Here is a 24,875-nt window from a genome sequence, read left to right on the forward strand (position 1 = left end):
TGACCTTAGAGGTCTTTAAAACCAACAAAAGAGAGAGAGAGAGAGAGAGAGAGAGAGAGAGAGAGAGAGAGAGAGATGTGGGGATATGGTGTATTTCGTAGACATTAAACAATGAATAGCCCAGGATCGCAACTTCACATGAAGTATACGTAGGTAGCCGTGGTGAATTTTCAGGAAATTGGAAGCTTCGTCTAAATATGGCTGTACGATATGACCCAAGGAAAGCAAAGACCATCCTCTTTGGTTTTTTTCCCAAAAATTAAGGACGGCCTTATAGATATACACGCCTATTGCTGTCATGCCGGAACTCGGTTGACGGTCACTAAAACACGGTAGGATGTCTCCGCGCCAATTCTCCTTAAACTCCTTGTAAATGCTACTGTTACTGTAGATACCTTCATTACGAACGTAGCGAGATAGTAGACCTTCCGGTTGTAGTGATCGCGTGCCCGAGATATATAAAAGTCATCCAACAAGCAACCGATAAATCTAGTTTTGCGAAATTCATCCTGCATCCCCTGCATCACACAGAGAATCCAAATGGAAATGGACATTGACCCAAACATATCTAGCACGGGTCGAAAACCCAATAAAATTGTCATACCCTTCACAACAAGCAAGAGATGGAAAAAAGGAGAAAAACGAGTTTGACAAAAGCCTCGCACTACGGGGCTACGGTCATCATCTGAATGTGAAAATTTGCTACTCCACCAGTGAACCATTTCCCCCCGGGCACCGGGCATGGAAAGCAGAGGAAAGCGAGAAAACAAACGATAACTTTTGCGCAATATCGCTTATAGCCACAAATTAATACCATCGTATCGTTTTTCGTGCCAACTAAAAATGGAAAGAAAACCGCACACAAACCGTTGGTCTCGAATGGATTGGTGGATGGAAACTTTAAAAGGCCCAGGCGGGTGTTGGGTTATGAAATGGTAATCTATTCCGTTCCGATAAATTAAGTGGACCCCGGTTTCGTGGACCCGTAATCCGCTAGGCGTTGGTAGGGGTGGTTTTTTTTTTGTTGCAAAACTGCCTGTGACCATTAGCTGTGAAATACTTCCTTCGTGCTCAGGTCTCGATCCGATTTCGATTGGAACGTAGTTTCGTCCGGGATGCTGTTTCGCGTTCACATTTGCCTAAGAACGAATCCATGAATCATTGCCGAATGTCGTAACGCGCTGGAAACGAGCCAATGGCGAAACCGAAACAAGCGAAACAATACAAATCGTAGCAGTATCAGAGAAAGAGAGAGAGAGAGTGAGAGAGACATAGAGTCTGGAATTTGAGGAATGGCGTATGTAAGTGTTTGGATTGTGGATTTTTTTTTTCGTTTTAATAAAATATAGTATTCTGCATTCTCAGTGCTCCTACGCCGAATTGCATTCGCCCCAAAATCCGTTTCGGCGAGGGCACGATCCAGCAGAGTACATCGAACGAGTTCGGTTCATTCAACGAGCTCGTCCAGCTGTAAATTTATGGACCGAAGGAATCGATTCCGTTGAAGAAAAAGTGGTAAAGTATTGGATGGTAACGTTTGACTGTGTGCGGTGACTCCGACCATTCTTACCATTCCGCTTCTCGCCTGAACCGGACGTAGATCTGGCAGGGTAGAAAGCATATAATCTGCTCACAACCAAAAAAAGAAAAGGGAAACACAAAAATAATAAAAACGAACAGGCAAACGAAATCAACCTACACTTCCAGATAGGAAAAAGAAAATATGCCAAATCGAGTAAGTTTTCGGCACTCAAGCACAGCTTCAAAAGCGCTTCGCCACAGGAAGGAAGGAAGTTTTTAAGCGTTTTTCAAATCGAGACGAATTCTCCCTCTAAAACGATGTTTTTTTGTTGTTGGTATTTTTCTCTCGCCCTTGCTCTCTCTTTCTGTGTTCTTTTTAAAGAAAAATCAAAGCCCTCCATCGAACGTTGATCGGTTTTCATTTGACATCGATTTTTTTATGCTCCTTCCGCACGGTTTACCGCGCTTTAGCGCCCCGTGCCGCAACCGTGTCTGGTCGTAAAATGGCACATTTAACGCTCTTCTGTCCTGTGCCCGGGGTGCACAAGGGTGAGATTGGCTGACGCTGGTTTTGCCAATTAATTTGCAACCCGTGCCGGCGTGTGCGAGCATTTTGTCGGGCTCGCTCTTGCATTCGTCATCCTCCAATGCAAAACTCACGCAAAAGCGAGTTTGATTGGAAAGACGTGCCCTGATGATATAGGGTTTTGCAAATGGTCTTAGGGGAGAAGGAGGAGGCCCCCGGGGAGGGGAGTTGTGCACCGACTACTGATAACCGTGCGAATGAAAATAGTAGAAATGAAAGGGAGGAGAAGAGAAAGGATAGAGTCGACGGGGGATGGTGGGTGAAGGGGAGAGGAGAATTATGCAACGGAAATGAGCACCGGTTGGCGGTGTGGTTGAGGTTACAGAACTGCGATGGGACTGGCCGTATTTTGGGGGTGTGTATGGTCGGTGAGGGTGTAGGGGGTAAGGAAGAAGGGTGACTAGAACATATATATTTTCGCTGCACGCCAGGAGACATCTCGGAGAGCACAACCCACACACACACACACACACACATCTAGATGCTTCGACATAATCTAGTTCCAGGGAGTGTGTTTTATGATAATAACATCTGCCAGTGACATCCCCGGTTTTTCGGTATTGGAAGCAAGACTTTTCGCTTTCGGGGGCTGTCGGTTTCCGGTCTTAATTTCCTATCCACTGTCTGATTGTGTTAGCAGTTTTTTTCCCTTTCTCTTTCACTCTCCCTCTCTCTCCCTCTTTCTCTCCCTCACACACAAACACACACACACTCCTCTTCGGTTTTGAACAGAGTTGAACAGCTTAAACACACGCTTGAAATGCACACTTCAAGCGAGTACTTCATTGCGTTGAGATTTCGGCGAATGCGACCAGATTTTATCGAATCGGATATGCTGAATTTTGGAACTTTAGGTTCTAACATTGCAGAAATTTGTGCTGGGTAGTGAACCCCAGTCGCTCTCTGTTGTTTTGGAGGTCCTTAACACACTGCTGTAAGGTATCTTCGTTACGCCGTACACTCTACATTGCATCTCCCCCAGGAAAACATGGCTTATTTTTGTTTAAATAAAAGTCACTCGATCTGTTTCGTATGTTTCGTATACAATCTTCAGAATTGCCTGCAACGTAACCACAAAACAAACAAACTGGCGATCAAAATTGACCAGTTCCGACAAATTTGGATCTCATTTTAGCACCATCGTGTGCTGCTGCACCATGTAACACGGAAGCGGAAAGCTGCAAACAGATTGCGATATAATGACAGTGGCTGGTACCGGGGATTTGGGAGACAGCGCGATGGGTTTTGATTTGAAATTCAATTTCAAACCGGCATCCCGCATCGACATCCCCCCGCCCCACCGATATCCATGATAGCCTGCATGAAGCGAATGCAAATATTTGGGCAGCGGGTAACCATTTCAGCAGATTTTTTTATCTTCAGATTTTTTTCCTTTGGTTGCGTTTCCTTTCAGCTCCTCGATGGATTAGAAAGTCAAACAGAATGGCGCTAGGTGGGAAGAAAGCGTTACAATGGATCCGCTTTCCTTTCTGCTTACCATACGCTGTGCTGGGGTGTGTTTGCATAATCCTCCCCCTTCCTTTCTCACCCTCTCCAAACACCGAATGTGCTGCAGTCTGTCTGATGTCTGGGGAATTAACATAAAAATAGCTTACAATTGGCTGAAGACGTCGACGGAGTTGGTTCGAAAGGACAAACGAAACCGGCTAAAATCCGGAATCCATTAGTAGGTCATCAATCCAGATCAAAAATTCGTCCAACTTTGCGTTTTTCTTTTTATTGTTGCAAGTGCGGATTGGTGACTACTCCTCCTGCAGGCGATACTGTTTGTATGGTTTATTCCTGTTGATGTTGACTTTATTTTCCTTTGTTTGCTTTGCCACCGGTATACCAGTTCGAAAGAAATGGTAATGATCAGAGAAACATATACCCAGTATAGATGTCTTTTAGTTCATTCCATTCAATAAGTCCTTTAACGTTTGAGGAGATGCTGTGGACTCCTACTTCTGGATGTGTTATAGGAATAAACAGAAAGATTTTGACGGCCCGGTACCGTGAAGAACCTCCTTAAGCCAGAATAGATTTTCCTGTTACGGGTTATTAAAGTCAAGGAAAGCAAGATATCTTGAGGTGTGACACAAGAAGATTAACAAGGTTTCTCTTGAAGTTGTCTAAAGCCTTACCCAGCTTGAGATGTTGACAATACCAACAATAACAAAGATGCATAAGATTGACTCGAAAGTTAGCCGGTCTTACTATATTCTTAATTTGTCTCTAGCTTTCTTCCTCTCTCCAAAAGTTAGTAGAGAAAGAGATCTCCTCTTCTAAAGGTTAGTAGAGAATGTAGAAAAACTGTTTCGAATATTCTGCCAAATATTCAAAATTTCCTCCACTAACGTATCTCTTTGCGACAGATAGAGACCGTAAACAGTTCATAGCAGTGTTGCCAGTTTTAGACCAAGATTAGTATGTGAGTAAGCGAATCTCAATCGTATAAGCAGTAATCTCCAATATATTGCTTATTACTCATGGCATCGCAGATCTCCATTGCAAGAAGAGGAACCATTCCATGCAACGCTTCTGCCCCTTTCAAGGCGTACTTATGCGTTCAGACCACGTGTGCTTTCCACTGCTTAAATCTGTCAACGTTTAATTTAGGGCTATAGCAAACCACTCAAGTTCCCCATCCAGCGAGCCAGATAAAAGCTCGTCTCTACAAAATTGATGTATGGCAAACATATACATACATATATTTATATATACGCACACACAAACACCCACCCCGCATCTGCACACCGTATGTACGAATCGTTGGAAGGTGGTAGCTTGATACGAATGGTACAAGTATTTCGCCGTATTAGCACGATTGCACGAGGAAAAAAATGGGGACAACAGGGACACCAAAAAATTAATAAATGTCCAATTCCGCCCCTTTAACCTTAACCATCGTTCCTTCCGCATCCCTTATCGCTCCTAAAAATCATCCCATCAATTTTCTTTAGACGTCGTTAATTTTATTTATTACTCACCAAACCACCTTTCCCATTGGCTTACCGAAGCGGGGCTTGGTTTAACTGAAGGTGGTATTTTTTTTCCTACGGTATGGGAAGAGCTATATTGCAACATCAAACAGCTTTCGGTGAGCGTGCAGCATTTTGTTCCGAGCAGGTTTTTTGGGCTGCTGTGTGGGATTTATTCTACTTTTTTTCTGGTTTGGACGTAAGAGCTCCCTTAAGGAACCCTGTTGGCCGTAAAGTGGACGAAGAAGCTGAAGTTCTTGACAATTGGAGCGGTAGTTGTACGGTGCGGGGGGAGGCCCAAGAGCCAACAGGGTCGTAAAATCAATTAGGCTCGATTCGATGCCCGAGCGGAACGGTCGGTAGCGGCTAACCGGACAGAGCTTTGAAGCATTCTTGGAAACTGTGACGTGTGCAGCTTGTCCGAATGATGCCAAACTAGCATAACGAAATTGCCATTCGCCAAGCTCAATCAGTGGAATTGAGCACTTCGATCTCATATGGTTGCGTGTCTGTGCAAGACGTTTATGGTTTGTTCAGAACAGCAAAACATAAATGCGTGAAAAAAATATAATCAACCACCACACACTAGCCGAAGCGCGGGAAAATCATCTTCTAAAATGAAACAAAACGAAGCAACAACAACAGCAGAGAAACAGAGAATGTTAAATATTCTATGCGCGCGTAAAGCTCGCATCGATCGAAATGGCTCTCACTTTTACCGAGCGATTTTCCAGCGGAACTCCAAATGCAGAACGGGCACCAGATATGTATACACACACAAATCCCTAAAGGGCGGATTGCGTATCCGTTCTGTGGGGATGCGTGTGTTTTCAATTTGCTGCTGTACGTGGCCAGGCAAGGGGCCGCCAATCGCTACAGTTGGTACGATACAAAGATCCAGGGAAACGGACAGAAAAAGGATTCATGCGCACCGCGGGAAACAAATTATGAAACAAGCCACATCCTGCCGACGGGACACTAGTTCTGGGTTGTATTTTTTTTTTGCCTTTGTGCGAGCATTTTGCTGATTTTCCCCAATCCGATTCTACTTCCCTGCTGCCACAAATAATAACAGAAAGAGAGATGGGGGAGGGGGCGGGGTTGGAGAAAGCCCCCTGCAAAAAAAGGTAAAGCAAAGCGGCAGCAGGAGGATGCAACATCTGTTTAACCTCATTCCGTATCGGCTAAATAGTTCGGCTGTTTTGAAGGGAAATTTGAAATGAAATTCGAGCTTACCGGTTTGTAGCACCTCTCGGAGTTTGTTACGAGTTTTGCTTGCCTCCACCTTCTTCCCCAAAATTCTTCCGCACCCATTTTCCCTTTCCTTCCTATACCTAGTCTGTGTGTGAAATGCACAAAACCCGGTACCGGAGGATTGTTGCGATTGCAATCGTTCGCAAAACACAACCATTTGTGCCGGCTACGAATGATCTGATCGACGCTGTAGGTGAAATGCGAAACTACGCTGGTGGTCTAGAGACGGAAATGAAAAAGGTGAAGAGTTTCATATTTTAACAACAAACCCTGCTCCGCTTGCGTCGTTTCTGGGTTTTGCAGGAATTTGGGTGTTTTTTGCTGCTTAATTTTTTGCTGTTTCCCAGTGTTTGAAACGGTTTTGGGGTCCCGGTAGAAAAAAAAGCTTCACGGCAACGGCTAAATGCAGCATACGGTATACCGGAGGTCTTTCTCGTACCGTGGTTTTGATGTATAGCCGGGTTGCTCTAGGAAAAAAAGTGTATGAAAGGACCACTCGGTCCCGTTCACTAAGAATGTCTACACTTTCAATAGCTACGTCATAGCAGTCGTTGCTATATTTTGAGTTTAGAATGGGGATCTAGGCAACAAAATCTAGAAATATATTTCCGCCCAATAAATACAACACATTGTTCTGCCCTTGCAGAGAAAGAAATAAAACTTTACCCAATTCCTTGGATTTATCTTTGCTGTAATATGCGTTTGTTTTTCTCGCACAAATGAAAACAAAACATCGCAAACCATTATGTAATTATTTCCAAAAAAACGCTCAGACCTCCCAGAAGCCCGACGGTGCAGCACCGATGTGTAATCGTCAATCATTTTCAGTGCGTGTTTTTTTGTTGTTGTTCCTTCCATTCACCGTGCTGACAATAATTAACCAACCGAGCGCAAACGTGCCAGTAGTTTTGCCAGTCCACGCTAAGTGAAGGTGACAGGTTCGCCCGTGGTTCTGTTTTGCGCCTGCCTTTAGGCACATCGCACTTCATTGCTTTCTTAGTAAGCTGCACGGTAAGGAAGTGAGATGAAAGGTGAAATGATACTGCAGTTTTCCGGAACTTTTCTGTGTGTGCTGCCTCGTCTCATTCCCGCAGGACAAAAACTCAATCGATTTTTCAACATTTCTAACAAACGAGAGCAAATCACTTGGCACAGCATGGCTTATGGGTGTATGTGTGTATGTGTGGGTATGTGTGTGTGTGTTCGGTCGATCTCATCCGGTCCGGTTTAACAAAGGCTTTTCGGTTCTCAATGGTGAGTCAGCTAAATTAGCCATCGGAACGCAGTGATGGGTGATGGGAACGATGCCAACTGAGGTTCGGTAAGTATATTTGTGTATGCAAACGTAAGCAGCTGAGAATGGCTGGATGTGCTGGATAAAATTTTGATTTTTATTTGATTTTCTTACCAACTCTCCATGCCGTGGTGTGGTGTAGGTTTTGATTTTTTTATGGTCTAAATAGGTGAGATGAAATTAAAGCAGGTGGTTTTAGCACGATTAAAACTCTTTAAAATGATAACAATATTATGCAGATTACGGAAATATATCCTCTTAGTACGCTAAAATCCTTAGATCTATTTGTCCTTTTCGTAGAATAGATGGTACCTGTCAGATTCCGAAACCGCAAACCAACCACTGATCGGCAGATCTTGGAGATGGCGTAGTTATAGCTCCAGTCAGGGTAAAACTATACAACGAAATGAGCTCTTTTGGAATCCCGTTCAAGCTTACCAGACGAATGACAATAGTCACCATCACATGTCAGGTGATGCTGGATAGGAATCGATCAGGACTCTTTACCAAGGAGATGAACTTATCTGACTACTATTCAATCTAGCTCTAGAGAGGTCTTTCCGCGATTCAGACATGGGAACTTCGGATACCATATTCTATAAGTCTATCCAGATTAACGAGGCAAAAGCCTAATCAACAAATCCAACCAAATCCTGACTTACGCAGAGTTGACTTACAGATAGGTGACTGCACTTTTGAAGTCGTCGAAAACTTCACGTATGTTGGGTCAAAGGTCAACACCGATAATAACATTGATGTTGCGATACGCAGTAATGGAGGAGATGAGTACACTATCCTACCGTGAAGCAGACAAGTCAGGCTCCGTTGGGCTGGTCATGTCATTCGAATGACACCGGACGACCCAATCGATAAAATTCTTTTAGATCGCCTGCATGGACAGAGTTTGTTTTCAATTAAGTGAGATGATTTTTTTTCATTGTTTTTCATGTCGTTTAACTTTTAATAAACATGTTTTCATATTAAAGCCCGTCGTGGTATTGCCGGTTGTACATTCAATAGGAATATTTAACCGAAGCTCTTATACCTCAAATGTGCGGTCATCACGATCGAGGGTGATTTGATTGGACCACTCCAAAGACAACGACCACCACAGTAACGGGTTCGCCCCATTTGATGCTGGCCGTGATTCGATAAATGTTTAATTATCCGTGAAGCGATTACGCTCTACCTACGTGCCTGACTTGATAATTGAATTAATCGTGTACCGTGTGTGGCGTACCTGTCACTTGGGTACGCTCCGACCGACCGGGTGTACGGGTACGCGTACGGCCTTCTGTTGTTGACTCCGTGCACGCGGAAAATATCCTTCTCCCCCCCCCCCCCCCATGTTTCTCACACCCCTCATCAACATCCTCGGTAAACTTTGTGCAGCACAAATATATTTCTAAAAACCCCTGTACACTGTTATCCTTACACGATGATCCGCCAGCGAGAGAAATGGTAACGTTCACCATTACTCCTATTTCTGGCGGGTACCGCTTTTTCGGACATCCGCCTAAAAGGGGCGTGGGGTGGATTTGTGGGGCGAGAGTTAACGGGCATCAACGAGTGTTGGTTTTTGGTAGCGTGTTGCGCTATTTTCCGCCTCGTTTGTAATAAAAACATTTTTATTCAGCGGCTTCCGCACACACGTACATACACACACACACAGGCAAACGAGTCAAACAGACGGTAGGCAACACTTCCGCACGATAACGCCGCCTTTGGGCCAACAACACGAACAGTGAATAAAAGAACAAGGGGAAGGTGAGAACACTGTAAAGGGGTGGGGGTGATGTGGGGCGGAAGGGGGGTTGTGGTAGTGGAAAGGGAAGGTAAGGAAAATCAAACAACACTTGCTTTCCAGGCACACATTAGGGTGTTCGGTAAGCATCACCCACACCAACACAAAGAGTTGCCCATCTCTCTGTCTCTCTTCCCCTTGTGTGAGTGTTAGAGAGGGAGAGAGAGAGAGAAAGAGAGAGAGAGAGAGAGAGAGAGAGAAAGAGAGACAGAGATAGAGAGAGAGCGAGTGAGAGAGATGAAGGAAGCAAATAAGGCGAGTAGCGTGTGGCTATGATTCGGGGAAATCTACACTCATGCCAAAGCAAACAATCTAACCGGGAAGTGCTGATACCGGGGTTCCGACATTGCTCAAGGATCCCTTGACTGCCGGAACATCCTTCTCGCTTTCTTGGTGCCACCGGCTACCGTTTGCCGTCTTCAGGTCGAGTTCAGGTAGACTAGGGAAGGGGTGGTATTGGGTGGTGGAGGTGGGTGGTTAGCATCCCGGCATAAAAGACGGAATAAACAAATTTACGCTCTCACCCTTCCCTCCCCCCTTTCCCCACAATACCAAAACACCCAACCCACCGCCCCAAAAATCTGGTCCAGAAGGGGAGCCTTTAATAAACACTCATCTTGGGTCCCTTTCCTCTCCGATGACTAACCTCCTATTCTCCTACTGGGTTCCCTTCTGGGGACTGTGTGAACCACAAGGTTTAGCGGTTTTGAGCACGCGTTTTTCGACAAAACTCCTATCAGCACAGGGGCAAACGGGGAAAATCGCTGTCCTTGCAACACCCTTACCCTCCACCAACAACAACAACAACAATATCCTGCCTAACCCAACGTGTAGGATGTGTTTGTTGTCTGTTCGCTTTATCGCTTTGACGCACCTCAGAAGCCGGATGGAGTGGCGCAGTAGGAATTGGGGATGGTTAGAGGTAGAAAGGAAAACCCCTTTTGTGGATTAGCTTCAACCGAGTGCGAGCGCTCTACCAAATCCATAATCAGCAAACACATGGTATGGTTGTATATATACTTGTTTTTTTTTAGTCTTCTCTACCATCTCATGCTCAACCCAACCTACATGTTGTGATATTGTCCTACTAACAGAAACCGTTCCTATCTGAACACAAATTTGCTTAATCTTTCCTTTTTCCAATGTGGTGTTTTTCTTGTTTTTTTTTTATTTTTTAGTTTTGCTTCTTCGCCCGGGAACGGCTATAAACGGATGAGACACACGAGCGCATGGGAGCGTAATATTAATTTTGTAGGACATTTTAAAAGCCACCATCAGAGTAGATCGGTTTGGTTAGTCCCCTATTGCTGTTTCTGGCGGAAGTGAACACATCGTTGAAGAACGCAAGGCAATGGATTGGCCATTAGTACAGAACGCCCCCTAGCGGAGATCTTCAGCACCAGTAGAAAAAAGGCGGCAAAATAAAGTGCTACGCGTTGTGGAACGTGCTCGTGGTCTATATAACCGGCGAGTCGACATTAGATTTCGAGCAAAATTTTCTGCAGTATACAGTAACAGAACGAAAGAAAAAATCCTCTGTAAAAAACAGCAACATAACGTCTCGTGAGATCAAAGAAAACCTTATTGTCCGAAAATTGGGGATGAAGAAATCGGAGATTTGGTCGTAAAGAAGCGGCCGAACAAAACAGCCGACAGTTTGCCACTTTCGAGCGGTGCGGGATTCGATTTAATCTAATCGTTTGTCCCCGATTAAACCGAACTGCTATTAAAAGCAATCAAGCAGGCGTAAATGTTGGTTGGTAGAAAAGAGAAAATGAGAGAGAGAGAGAGAGAGTGAAAGGGGAAAATCAAAAGGAAGGAAAGCAAACTAAAGCGTTCTATTGGATGGTTGCCGTTTGGTGTTCGTCTACTTCTGCACCGGGTCGGGTCGGGAACAACTTTGATGGCCTTTTTAGAACGTTAATCTGAAATGTTTCGGGATAGTGCAAGACCGGGGCTTTACCGATCTGATCTTTCTACCCGAGCGTATCTTTAAGCTGTCGCCGAACCTGTCAACGTCTATTGAATGTTGAGGAAATTGAGAACGCTTCTGCCCTTGTTGCTATTCTTCGTCTCATGCCATGCCTAATGTGAGGGATGGTACAGATGAGATTACAGTCAGGTGGATTTTCGTATGCATGTCTGTGGGGGAAAGGGGGGAGGAGGTGATCTAAACATTTCCACACCGACTATTTTCAGCTTGCCTGTGTGACTAGAGTGAACTCACTCACTGTGTTAGAAAATCGGCCAAGCAGCATATCATCCCTAAGGGTAGCCATCTTTACTTTTTTTCTGTTTTGTCTGTGTGTGTGTGTGTCTGTGTGTGTGGAAATCGCAAAAAAAACACACACATTTTGACATGGCACCCCACTGTATGTACTGCAAATGCTGAAAGGCGTTTTGAGGTTATGTTTGGCTTACTGGGGCAGTAATGGTAGGGTTTAGGGAAGCGCGTAATCTGTACTACCTTTTGCGACACACATCGTATCCGGCTGATATACTCTCCTTACCTTCCTCCCTCTCTCCTCCCATACCAACCCCCCCCCCCCCCCCCCTCCAAAGCTTCATAAACACGCTGCAGAACTGAAATGTTTGCCAAACAAGCACTAGAAGTTGCGGCTGTCAATGGGAGCCTTCGGCAGGACGAAACCAGGTAGTGTCGCTGAATCGTCGTCACAAACACCGCAAAGATTATTCGAGGCAGCTTAGAAATTGGAGTGGAGGGGTGGGGGGAACTGGTGGATGGGAAGGAGAAATGAGGTAGAAGAAAGATGCGGCATGTATGTAAAATACTGATTACACATGAGCAGCCACCATCGCCAGTGACACTCGTTCATCCCATGGTTCATCACTAATCTCTTCGTGGTAGACCAGCAGGCAGACACTATTTGTGGGGGGGTTTTCTTCTTTTTGTTGTTGTTGTATGGCCGAGTGGAAGTCAATGACACACGTTAGTATTCAAGTTTTTTCTTCACGTCGAAAGGGTTACGCGCTGCCATACGCCAAGGTAAGTCATTCTATTCCTCACACAACTATCCTTTTCACAGCTTGATAAAGAGTTCTTGAAACAGATACTTTATCAATGGAGGGAGAAAATCGACTCCATTTGGAGGGGCGGGATTTTTTGGTCCTAAATATTATCTTCTTACTTCTAAGCAAGAACAACAATGCACAACAGCAGAAGATGGGAGCATCGAAACAATTTTTTTTTGGGGCACAGTCTAGTTCTTACGAAAATATCTCAACTCGCCGTTAGGGAAAACACTCCATCCACAAGGAGGACCCGTAATCGGAGCATCGCGCGAGATGATTCCCGGTGGATGAAAACGATACTGTTGGTGTACTACAATATGCGCTATGGTGAACGCGTTTGAAACCTTTCGCCCCTACACCCTTACTGTAAAGCCACGTCTGGGATGTAAGGTTAGGCTTCGGGGACAAGACAACAACACCACCGACCGACAGATCGGGGCGTTCCCTTACGCTCTGGGTATTTAGCTTTTTTTCTTCTTTCCATTCGAGATTTGCAAAAAACCACAAGTCGCGGGTTTTTGTACAACGAACGAAATAATGCATAAAATATAAAGGACTCCCGTACTGTGCTTCAGCTTGTGTGCATCATGCTCGCTACAACAAAGGGGATAGGGGGGAAAAAATAGGAAAAGCAAAAATAAAACCAACAACAACAACAACAACAACAACAACAACAACAAAAAGCTCAATGTTCGCTCTAACTCCCGGTGTCGAAGACACGTTGCCTTGTCCAACTACCTCCCAGAACGAGCGGTCCTAACAACACAATAGGGCGGTTATGACATGGCAGAGTGTTGTGTCCTCCTTACTTTGCCGACGCGCACAATGAAGGTATTGTTTGCCTTTTTCTTCGTGTCTTTTGTTGCTGATGTTGTTGCTACCGTTAGTGCTGTTGTCTAAATAAAATGTCAAGATAGAAAGCCAACCACTGGGTGGTGTACTAACAGGGTGGTGTACTTATATACATAAGTATATGTGTGCGGTTGTGTGTGGTGGTGCTTGTTTAATTTCTGAATGGCATTGTGCGGTACGGTACAAGTGTGCAAATACTATTCGAAACAAAACTCCAGCTTTAGCGCTTGAATCATTCGGCAAACTTCGAAAAAAGTTGGCAACTGCTTCCACCACCACTAGCTGCCTGGCAAAAGTTGCAGACCGAACTAAAGTGGACAGAAGATTTCACTGCTCATCCCGCTCTCCATTCCTCATCTGCTCTTTCATCGAAACTTACCCCGCATAAGAAATCTGTGTTTGGTCGGATTTTAAGGATACGTGTAGAAAGTGTCCAAAACACCGACAAAACGGGAATCAAAGTACCTCATCGTATCAGGAACGATTATACGGCCTCCTTATCCAGGGTGGTGATGCATCAAAACCATTATGCCATAAATTTTATACCCATGGTGTACTCCACAGTCTCCAGAGTCTTCACAGCGAGTTGCATAGTGGTTTTTAACGCGACGTCCCCTATCTATACTACCTGGTTAAATACTTCCAAATGAACAGCGCCGGGTATGGGTGTGGGCGTTCCGTACTACCGTAACACATCCATTTGCTTCTTCCACCGCTATGTCGAGTACTTTAATCGCACAGACTCGTACCGCAAAGCCGAGCCTGGCAAATCAGGAATCCTGCGGCAGTGATGGGCCCGGGAGGTGGTAGGGTTCTCCCTACTCTCGTTAGCCGGTGGAAGATGAATGAACTCTTGTGCAGGTCCATGATGCATTCAGCGCATACAGTAATCGGGTCGTGTGTGTGTGTGTATGATGGCATGCATTTGCGGTGAAGCAATATCGACCGGGTGTGCTCGCACCCATTCAAAACTGAACACACCGAAGCCGAAAGGAAACATTCTTGAATACGCAACCAACCTCTTCACAAATCCTACCCCTTGTTTTTTGTTGAGGACGGGCGATCGGTATGGGGAGACGTGGTTCAAAAAGGGGATGAGGGGGATTTTGAGAGATATTCCGTAACAGTAACGGACTGTGCACGATTTTTGTGCTCCAGATATCGGTTAATGGTGGTAGTCGAGTTGTATACACCCTCGTACCACGCTTCACTGTGCCAAGTGAAGACATTTGGAGCGAGGTGTTTTGTTTTTTTCCCCCCACCTTCCTTTCATTTTCTTTTTGGTTTTTAAAGGAGTTTGAAGATGCTAAAACGCTTTTAAAACACCCTCTCTTTGTGCCAATGTATGTGTGTGTGTGTCTGGGTTTGAATCTTTTTTTTTCGTGAGGGGGCATTATGTTCACCACTTCACCACACAACCACTCGAAGTGTCTTTTTTTGTGTTTTTATTTTGGCGTGAGTCCGTTCGAAGTTGGTGGTGGTGTGGTTTTAGTTTTGCGTTTTGTTGCATGCCTGAACGTACCCGAATGCCTGGAATGACAGCCAGAAAATGCACTGTCACTTTTGGCTTATATATTGCCAAAAAGGAATGCTTCCAAAGGTTAACACACAAAACTTGCGCTGTGCGACGTGTTTCGGCACAGAAGCGTTTGGATGTACTTTGTTTTTTTTTTTTACTTTTTCGAACCTGCTATAAAGGATGATCTTTAACATTGGGCCAGGAACTTTGGCAGTTAGCTAAGTAAAACAAAAAACTCTGTAATCGAAACAATACTCTTCACATCTTCTGTTGGGCAAAGGTAGCTTAAGCTGTGCACAATATAATCTGACGATGACAAGCTTCCTGTCATAGCACGCTGTTTAAGGCAAATGAATGTATATTTTCTCTTATATGAGTGCTTGTTTTCGCCTTCTCCGTTACTCCTGCACAAATCCCCAATCGCTCTCAAGATATAAAGATCAGGACAGCTTCCGCAATTGCCAGCGTGCTGGACCGATGTTACCGATTGCATCACGAATCGTAGCATGCTTCGTCTGTGTTGCAATTGGCTTTAGCGGGTTGTTTTGTCGCTTCGCACACAGTTACCCATCGTACCGCATCTGCACGGTGGGAAGATTTACGGTGAAGATTTCCCTTTTTGCTCCGACAGCAATCTGTGATTCCCTGCCGTTAACACCACACAACCCATCATCTGGTTGCTGCACTGTAGCTGTCAAATGCTTGCAAAAACCATCATTACCCGAACCGTTCTATAGCGATGGGTAACTAATTGTTGCTGATCGTGCATGCTACTTGAAATGGGGGTTTTCGTAGGAGAGAGAGAGAGAGAGAGAGAGAGAGAGAGACAAAAACCTACATCTTACTTCTGGATGCGTGAGTAAGCAAGCGAATGTATTCCCATCATTATCATTGGCTTCCCAGTATACACATTCGTGCACTTCAGTTCGGTATGGAATGCTACCCGAAGCACTAAAACAAACTAGCTGTCATCTGCAGCATTCGGAAATAGTGTGCGTGTTGCGGAAACCCCATTTTCCCAAGCTATACTGCAACATGCATTGGACGGATGAGGGAGAGGTGATGGGTTGTGGTATACATATTCTGTGTGCAGTCATTGCACAGATAGCAGAAAATCGTCATAAAACGTTCGCTTACAGGATATAATTCGCTTCCAGTATTCCGTCCCGTGTGCACTTAAGGAAGGGTGCGCGTGGATATGAGTGAGTGGGTTGACGACAACCATTTAGCTTGTAGTGTCTTTACAGATTATCATAAATTACTAGGGAGCAGTCAAGAAGCAGTTGAAAATCAGCTGAGTAGCATTCGAGAAGCAGGCGAGAACCAGCGGAATAGCAGCTAAGAAGCTGAGTAGTTGGTGAAAAGCAGCCGCAAACCAGCAAAGAAGCAACAAAGAAAGTAGACAAGAGGTAGCCCAGGAGCAGACGAGATACAGCGAAGAAGCAGACAAGAAACAGCCCTAGATAGTTCCTCAACAGTTGCTTACTGTGTGTTGTATGTTTGTGTGTGTGTAGACGAATGTTTTTGTTTTCAAAATTCCACTATTCCCAAAGCGACCAACCCAGCATCGCAGCAGTACAACTATGTTTAATTAAATTTCCTGTAAAATGTGTTGCGCTAGCTGTATCCTCCCGACAGCAGTAAACAGGCCTGTACGTTTTCCGTCCTCTGTCTTAATGATTCTTTCGCAAATTGTGTAGCAATCAACTGCAGACACATCAGCTCACCGCAAAGAGAACGAGAGAGAGAGAGAGAGATTGAGTGAATGAAGAAGAAAAAACACTTAATAACGTCGTATTGTTTACAGCAAGACTAAATTGAATGCAATTGCAAAAAAAAATCCAAAACACACTTGCACAGAAGTGCATCCGGGGGTTTTTTTTCTCTCTCTCACATAAACGATATGGTTGTTTTCCACAGCCTAGCTTGGACAGTTTGCAGTGTTAAGCCATGTTAAAACAGGTGTGTACTTGTGCTACTATTTATAAAACATACAACGACATGATTGGTTAAGATGGTTGTTTGCTTACTACATTCAATCTCAACCATTTTTAATCGTAGCGCCATATTGAAACATGGCGTCCAGCACAGAATAACACGAAGCAAAAACCTAACTTCAATCGGTTGATCAGTGCAGTAGCACAACACAACAAAAAAAGAAATAAAAACTGCTAAAGCGTTAATAGTTTCTACTCGCTGGGATGAGAAAGGAACAAAAAACAAAAAATAAAACAACACAAACATACAGTACTTGTGGACACCCGGTAAACGAGCACATCCGGAAGATGCCTTACGTCTTCACTTTCTTTCTTTTTGTTCTTCTGTCATCGTTGACGGAACCATCTTTTTGCTGGTTCGCTTGGGTTTTTTTGCTACTCCTTCTTCATCCTGTTCCTTCCTATTAAATGGCTGTACTTTTGCTGAGAAAAATAAAAAAACAACAACCAAACCGGTTCGTGTCTTAGGCCATAATGTTTAACTCCCGCTTAACAACGAAATGCCATTGCTCGCCAACGACATCTTCACTGCACTATGCCTTCTTTCCTGTGTTTGTGTTTGTGTGATGATAAAATGACAACGAGAAGGACGAAATCTAATTAAAACTAACGGATACACTTGTTTTTTTCTTCTTTCTACATTTTCTCTCTCTTTCTTTCTCCTTTCTGCTCCTTTTTCCGGTTACCCGTTTGGGCCCGCTTTCGCTTTTAAGCGTAGTGGGTAGATTAATTTTTGCTCCTGGTAGAAGATTGTGAATTTTATTTCTTGTGTTCACAAAAAAAATAACAATAACAACAACAGAATCAAGCGTACATTCGTGAACACAGGGTGTTCCGTTAGTGAAAGGACCATTTCCGTATTTATTTGAATTTTTGCTAGCGCGCTCGGGTTGCGGAGTGCTTACCCACTGACAGGTTTCAGTTGCCCCGAGACATGATTCACCGAACACGATGGTGGACATCGATTTCTATCATCTTCTGGTCCCTGTTTTCCCTACCGTTTCTCCTCCCACAAACCCCCCCCCACCCTCCCCCCCCGGAGCGCTTCTTATACTCGAGAAATCGACGTGACATCCGATTAGCATCGTTCGTTCTGCCAGCACACTGATAATTAGAGTGTCGAGATAAATTAGATTCCTTCAGCCTGGGCTGCATGCTAAAAGAGATGAAAATACGCGAGGGAAACCGAATTAAAATTGTTTCCCCATCCCCCCCCCCCCCCTATAGTTCGCCGGTGATGCGGCAAAATTTCACGCAGTTCCGGGTGTCGGCCGGAGTCGATTAAAAATTTATGATTATTTAATCCCCCGAAAAGGAAGCGGCACGTACGGACGGCACGGAATGTGATACCATCCCCCCCCCCCGGTTCGAGCGATTGAGATCGTTAGCGAACGGAAAGTTTCCACTGCCCTGGTTTCCATTTTCCACCCGCTATCTCAATCATCAGTGCCCCCAAAAACGAGCGTTTATTTGTTTCTTGAAGGCTCGGGCCCCGAATTAATCAACCACAAACCTACGGGGTACGGAAGGAAATGAATTTTGAATCCGATTTGATTTTTTCCTCTTCTTTTCGCTATCTTGGAAACGAATCACACTACCAATTGTGCCTAACCGTTTGATTCGGTCCCTGTTTGTGATCACCTTCACCTGTGCCACCCGTAACCTATCTGTGATATAATTTTCGCTTTGAATAATAAACGACTGACACCAGGCGAGCGTCAAGTGGGTGACCTTCTTCTGTTCCCGTTCGGTACTATCGGCGGTGGATACAACCATTGAACCCGGCCGATCCCGGCATCCCACCTTTAGCGGCAGGGCAGGGTAAATATGATTACCGAAACATGGCGAATATTTGTTTGGTGCTCAATAGACCGTCCATCGACCATTACTTTAAAACCATTCATTCGGCTAAATGGTGTAGAAACATGACATTGGTGAACGAATTACGTTCAGCTGCCTAAAGTTAGCGATCATCAGATCCTGCGGAAGGGGGCGTTTCTTTTTTTTCAATTACTTAAATGGTCAATGGGTCGTAATTGATTTCGAACACAGCGAATTGAAAGTCTATGGTAAATGAAGAAATTTAGACGTTTCGAATGCGCAGTTAAACATGCAATGGTTGGTTGAGATCCTGTCACAATTAATAATTCAGGTGTCCATTTTCATATTTGACTGTCAGTTTGTAATTGCTGTTACAACTGTCAAAAAGTTAGAGATTTCAATATCAATTTGGGTTAGTATTTTGTGCTGCTATAAATTGCATACCTTTAGGCGATATGCTTTATAACGAAGAATATCCCAGATATCAAAAATACTAAACACATTTTTAAAGTAGTCCGATCCACTTGTCTAAAAGGTACAAGTAAAATGGTCCTTCATTGTATCAAACAGCCCTTTAGTGATGAATTTGAAAAGCTATCCCTTATTTCCTTACGAATCGATCCCTATTTGGTTTTTTGTTGTTTATTTGCTTGCGTTTGTCCATCGGCCCATATAATTCACTCAGCTCATCGATTCCATACAACCATTTTGGGGCGTTGAGCCGACGGTAACTGGCACATAATTCGCCTTGCAAATGAAATGCAATTGAATTTTCATAAATTACATCACATTATCGACGTTTTCTAGCTTACTTGTCGACCCGGACGATAAGGGGAACCGTTCTTGAGACCGTTCTTCACCGATGTGGCAAGAACGGTACGGGCTTTACCCAGAAGAAGATCGTTGAAGATTTGGATCCAATGTAAACGGGGAACCAGGGGGGTTTTATTGTCGTTCAGCTGTGTGACACACAGGCAAGTGATGCTTGGTTGGCAAATTTTAGAATAGCGAAGAAGCGATTCTTACCAAACGCAGACAGGATGATGTCTTGCGCACATGTGTTTATCTTGTGTGCTAGCGTAATTAGCGGTTATCGTAGTATTGTAGCAAGACATTGACATTCACCCCTTGGGTGTCATTATTCAGAGGGGGAGAGTGGGGGAGAGGCAGGAAAGGGGGCAAACTGTTATAAATCACCCGTTCTCTTTATCGACTTTTTACTGCTTGATATTAGGAAGAGCAGACGCTTTGTGTAACGCTTTAGGAATGTTATTGGTTTCAAAAAGCTTTAATCGTTGTTTTTCCTCCCTTAAATAAAGCCCCAAGCACTGTGACGAGGTGAAAAAAATTGAAGACGGGGCAAAACAAAAACAGGAAGCTGTGCAACCTCACACCCTGGTATAAAGCGCTTATTACATTATTAAAATGCTTCGGGTAAACAAAACCAGAACCCCTCCAGTGTTGTGTTGGAGAACCATGCTCGATGTTAAAAAAGCGATCAAGTCCCACCTGGCGATGTGTTGAGCTGCTCAACTCTTCCTTCCCTTTGGCCCACAACCTCCCACCACCCTTCATGTTCTCCACCATTCCTCATTTCCATCCTCTTTTATGTACGCTTCCCAAACGCGTGTGTATCCGGTTGAATCACCCAAAAAAAAAACCCGACATTGCCTACATTCAGGCGGTAAACGCTTTGACCTGAATATTGATCCCTCCGGTCCGGGTGCAATCTGGTTTTGGAATTGTAAAATAACGATCGACCGAGTAATATTCCCTGTTTGCTTTTTTTATTGTGGTTTTTTTTCTCTTTAAACAGCCCGACTCGGTTTAAATTATTTAACCGCATCGGATTTGTGCGGAGCCACAACAGCGATAGCGAGTTGAGAGCGCACATGTATACGTACGAGGTGTAAGTTTGGGCCATTCCTTTCCTCCCTTCCCCTTCCTCCTCAATCTCCTAGTCGACCCTGACTTTTGGCAGACTGTCAAGGCTTCTGGCACTATTTTACTTCACATCCTTCGGGCTGCTTTTAGGCAGCAGCAGCTTTGTGCAGTTCTTTAAAGAAAAGCGTGTTTTTTTCTCTCTCTCTTGTTTCTCCACTATCCACTTCGTCCATCTTTAGCGTTCGAAGTGGCGCAAAATGTGCTTCACGAGGCAAATCATTGATCCGCAATCCGGCACCTGCCGCTGACCTGGGGGAAAAAGATAATCAACATGGGAACATTTCGTCTCACCCAAAAAAAACCCGGAAAAAGGGGGAAAATCTCGTGAAATGCACACAAAAAAAAACACGCAGACAGATACAGAAAGAAGTTACAGCACAAAAAAAAGGAAACGAATAAAATACCATTTCTTCCCGTAACGACAAAACCCTAACAGCCTAAATCACTCTATTTTGTTTTATTTTACCGCCGATTTTTTGTCTTTTTCTTCCTTGTCCTTAGTTTTGCTCGGGAGCACCGAAAGTCTTGCCAAGAAGATTGGTGGCTCCAGCGGTTGTACGTGTGCCAGCCAGCCACCGGGAGCTAACGGGTGGTGCTACATTTTACCGATGTGCTCGTATCTTTTTTTTTATTCTTCAGCCTGGCGGCATCCGACACGGGAACCGGATATCAGGTTAGGCACACAGCCACCACGGCTGGCGCCATCAGGTTCAGATCATGCTGCAGCCGGCTACACCAAACCTGTCTCGTGTTTGTCCGGGTATTGCGATTGCAGAGGAAAATTGGTCCGTGGTGATTAATAAAGACGAAACAGCCCTCAAATCAAGGGTTGAAACGATATCCGGCGGGGCGCACGTGTAAGTGCGCTTAAATCTTCACCCTGCCAGGGTGTTTGTTTTTTAACCGACATTTAAAGGCTGTTGGTAAATGGTAGTTTCGTGCGGTCAAAATTGATTACAGCTGTAATGTAAACGCTCTTGATTATAACCTGCCACGTTTGCTATTTGTCATATGTCATCTTGTTCAGGCGTGTCATTAGGACGTGTTTCAGAAATGATACCAATGTTCCGGTGGTTCTTTTTGATTGGGCGTTCATCTCAGGACCGCACGCCATTTTAATCACGTTAATTTTTTTTATTCGTAATTACCGCGTTACAATTCAAGTACGCCTGATAGTATGCAAATGGCCGTACAGCTCACAAAACTGTTCATTTTGTAGCACATGCATGCATAATGCAATCATACTTTGATGGTTCGTACCGTAACCCGCATCGGTAATATTTCATACGACCATGTAACATAGTTCAAGCAGGCGATTTTCGATCTGACAGCGCGTAACACGCAACCGGTACGTTCTTATCGCTAACTGCTCAGTAAACTCGTTTACTGCTGTGCAAATACGTTACGCTCCATTTCCGATGGTACGTTTCTTCACATATTCTCTATTTAATTTCAAACAATAGTTGCACAGCTGCATTGTGAACACTTCCGGCGCAGTTCTGTAAGCGAGGCACATGAGACGGTGCATGTCTTTGGAAACGAGTTTTAAGGTTTGTACATGAGGGCACTACCTGTATCGAACCGTTATGCCTGTAACGCCCGTATCGGTACATCAGTACCGAAGTGCACCCGGTGAAGAGTACATCCCTGGTAATGAGATGTTATAGCGACGGAAAATCAAGAAAACTATCTGAATGATTCACAATATTAATCAGAAGCCATCGTGAAGGAAGTACGGCAGGCTGGCAGAGGCGTGCACGCGACGTCGTATGGAATATTACGCTTCCTAACAATGCGGACGTTTTCCATCCGGCAGCTGCTTCCTGCAAAATGGATAGACAAAAAAAACGAAGCAGAAGAAAAGTATATACGAAGGAGAAGAAGAAAAAAAAAGGGGTCCCGTTTCGAAGGATATCGAAGTAGCGTAGTATGTTTTTTTTTACTTCTTTTATTCATTTTGATTTGTTCTCCCTCAATACACATACAAGCCAGTGTGTGTAGCAAAGTTGACAGCCATTTTTCGTACTGCCGACAGTAGCCGCCTTTGATCATGTCTGATGTGCTATAGTTTTCTGCATTGTGGACAGAAAGCCGGAAAAATGTTACCACTGCTAATGGAGATAAAGTACAGAACACAACACACACACACATACACCCTTGTATATATATAAAAGCGATTGAAGATGACGTGGACGCCGATCTAGGACAGCAAGAGAAATGAGACGAAATGTCGATGCGTTCGGTTCCCGTCAAATAGTGGCGCGTCGACACAGCATCGACACGGTGATAAGGCACCCCGAAAAGATTTTCCTACAACACACCACCGAAGCGCCCGCTTCGACTGTGGAATCATGGGAACTATGGGAAAAAACCGTACGATGTTAGATCAAGACAGGAGGCACAAAGTTCTACCATCAAACTCCCTAATTCTCGTGCCCCCCTCCCTCCCTCCGCTGCTCCTCCACCACCCCCATCTCCAAAAACCACCATTCCACCACCCTTTAATCTGTGCATCAATGTTGGTTTTATCGCGGACAAAGTTTAATAATCAAAAGACGAGTGCGCACCATGCGGGTGACAATCGGTTGGGAAAGGAGAAGGAGAAAGCGAAACAGAACGAGATAAAACATGGATGCTGTAGGTTGGCCATTAATTTCTTCAACCCCTTTTGGCCACCATCATTTAGCAGGACGGAAATTGTGGGTAGGGATATTTCCTGGTGGTAAGGGCACGTCCAAGCCAATCGAAGTAACCATCAGAAGGAGCAACCGGACAATCGACCCTTAGTGTAACCTATTTCAGTGTGCATTTTTTTCTCCCCTTTATCTTCCTGCCTTTTTGACTCTTGGCGGCTTGTGCTTCATCGTTTGCTATAAAAAAAAGACAAATCTGCGGAATGGACATTATTGGCAGAACTTTCACCCCATATCCCGGAACCAGAAGCGGATATCCTCGTTGATTCTCCTTTCAGCTCAGTGTTGGAATATTTTCATTCACAATTTTGTGCAACTTTTTCACCATTACGGGCAAAGACAATGTCCCTGTGTGTGAGAGAGAGAGACAGAGAGAGATAGAGAGAGAGAGAGAGAGAGAGAGAGAGAGAGAAAGAGATAGAGAGAAAGAGGGGGATTCGGGTGCTCTTTATTCTTCACATTAGTAAGCAAGCCTAAATGTATGCAATCCGTCATAAAATGTAGAATTTTAGGCACTTTTCGCTTCGGAATGCTTGCAAAATGCAAAACAGGAAACGAAAAAAAAACACACTCAAAAATTTGAACAATTTCGTTACAAATTAGCGTTTCCATCAGGCCGGCATACTTATGCTGCTGTAATCTTCACAATATATTGCGTTAAAAAAAAGGAACAAAATATATGTTCATACCAATACATGTACACTCATGCACACATTAAGCACTAGAATGCAGGAGAAAAATGACTCCAATATCTGTTGGAGAGTGCGCGCTGGGAATATCTCCCTTGGATGGCCTTGCAGGGAAAAAGTCTCCACCGAGACTTTGCTGCCCGTTCCCATCAATCCAGACGCAAATGCATCTGGAGGCGCACGGTACCCCGTTCAACGTAGGATGGTGGTGGTAGCTGGTCGCTTGCACCGATATGCAGCACAACCGGAGATGGAAATAACGAAGCGCACAGACGAAACACACAGAGCTACACAAAAAAAAAAAAGAAATACAGTGACGTATTCAGCCGAAGCATCCCTAACTCTTTCTGAGCAGCGCACAACATAATCAGACCAGATCCGTGCTAACTGTGGTATCGCAACAGAAAAAAAACCGAGCACAAGAGAGTGGAGCAGAGTTTTGCCAGTGGTACGGTCGTCCCGAACAAGCACATCATCAGCATAATGTAATCAGAACGTAATCCCTTCAGTGTCTGGTATGGTGCGCGTTCCGCGTACCACGGGCTACTGTAACCGAAACTGTAACCGAAGCTACTGTGTAACCTTATAGCCCGCTATCACAGCGGTGATGCGCATTTTTTCTTCTTCTCCACCGCTCCCTCTTATTTCTCGTAATCTTGCGCCTTTTTCCTCCCGTTTTCTTTTTTTTTTTTATACATCCATATATATTATCCATCTCGACGAATTTACTTGTCTTGTGTACGCTTTGTAGTTTGCTGGTTTATCCGCCCAAATCCAGTTCATCAGTCTGGGAAACCGTTTTAACTGTGCTACAAATTTCTGCTCATCTTGATCGGCGCTTTCGCGTACGGCCGCCCCCACCCAACCTCCTTAGGCCAATCCCAACG

The 24,875-nt window shown here is 44.5% G+C and overlaps 1 protein-coding gene across 9 annotated transcripts in view; it reads right to left on the minus strand.

The window, feature by feature from the left end:
- LOC125760713 (neuronal acetylcholine receptor subunit alpha-7-like) overlaps positions 1-24,875 on the minus strand; it is an 81,015-nt gene that overhangs the window by 49,287 nt on the left and 6,853 nt on the right. The gene's annotated exons all lie outside the window — the stretch shown is intronic.

Source organism: Anopheles funestus, chromosome X, assembly GCF_943734845.2.
Source record: "Anopheles funestus chromosome X, idAnoFuneDA-416_04, whole genome shotgun sequence".
Lineage (NCBI taxonomy): Eukaryota > Metazoa > Arthropoda > Insecta > Diptera > Culicidae > Anopheles > Anopheles funestus.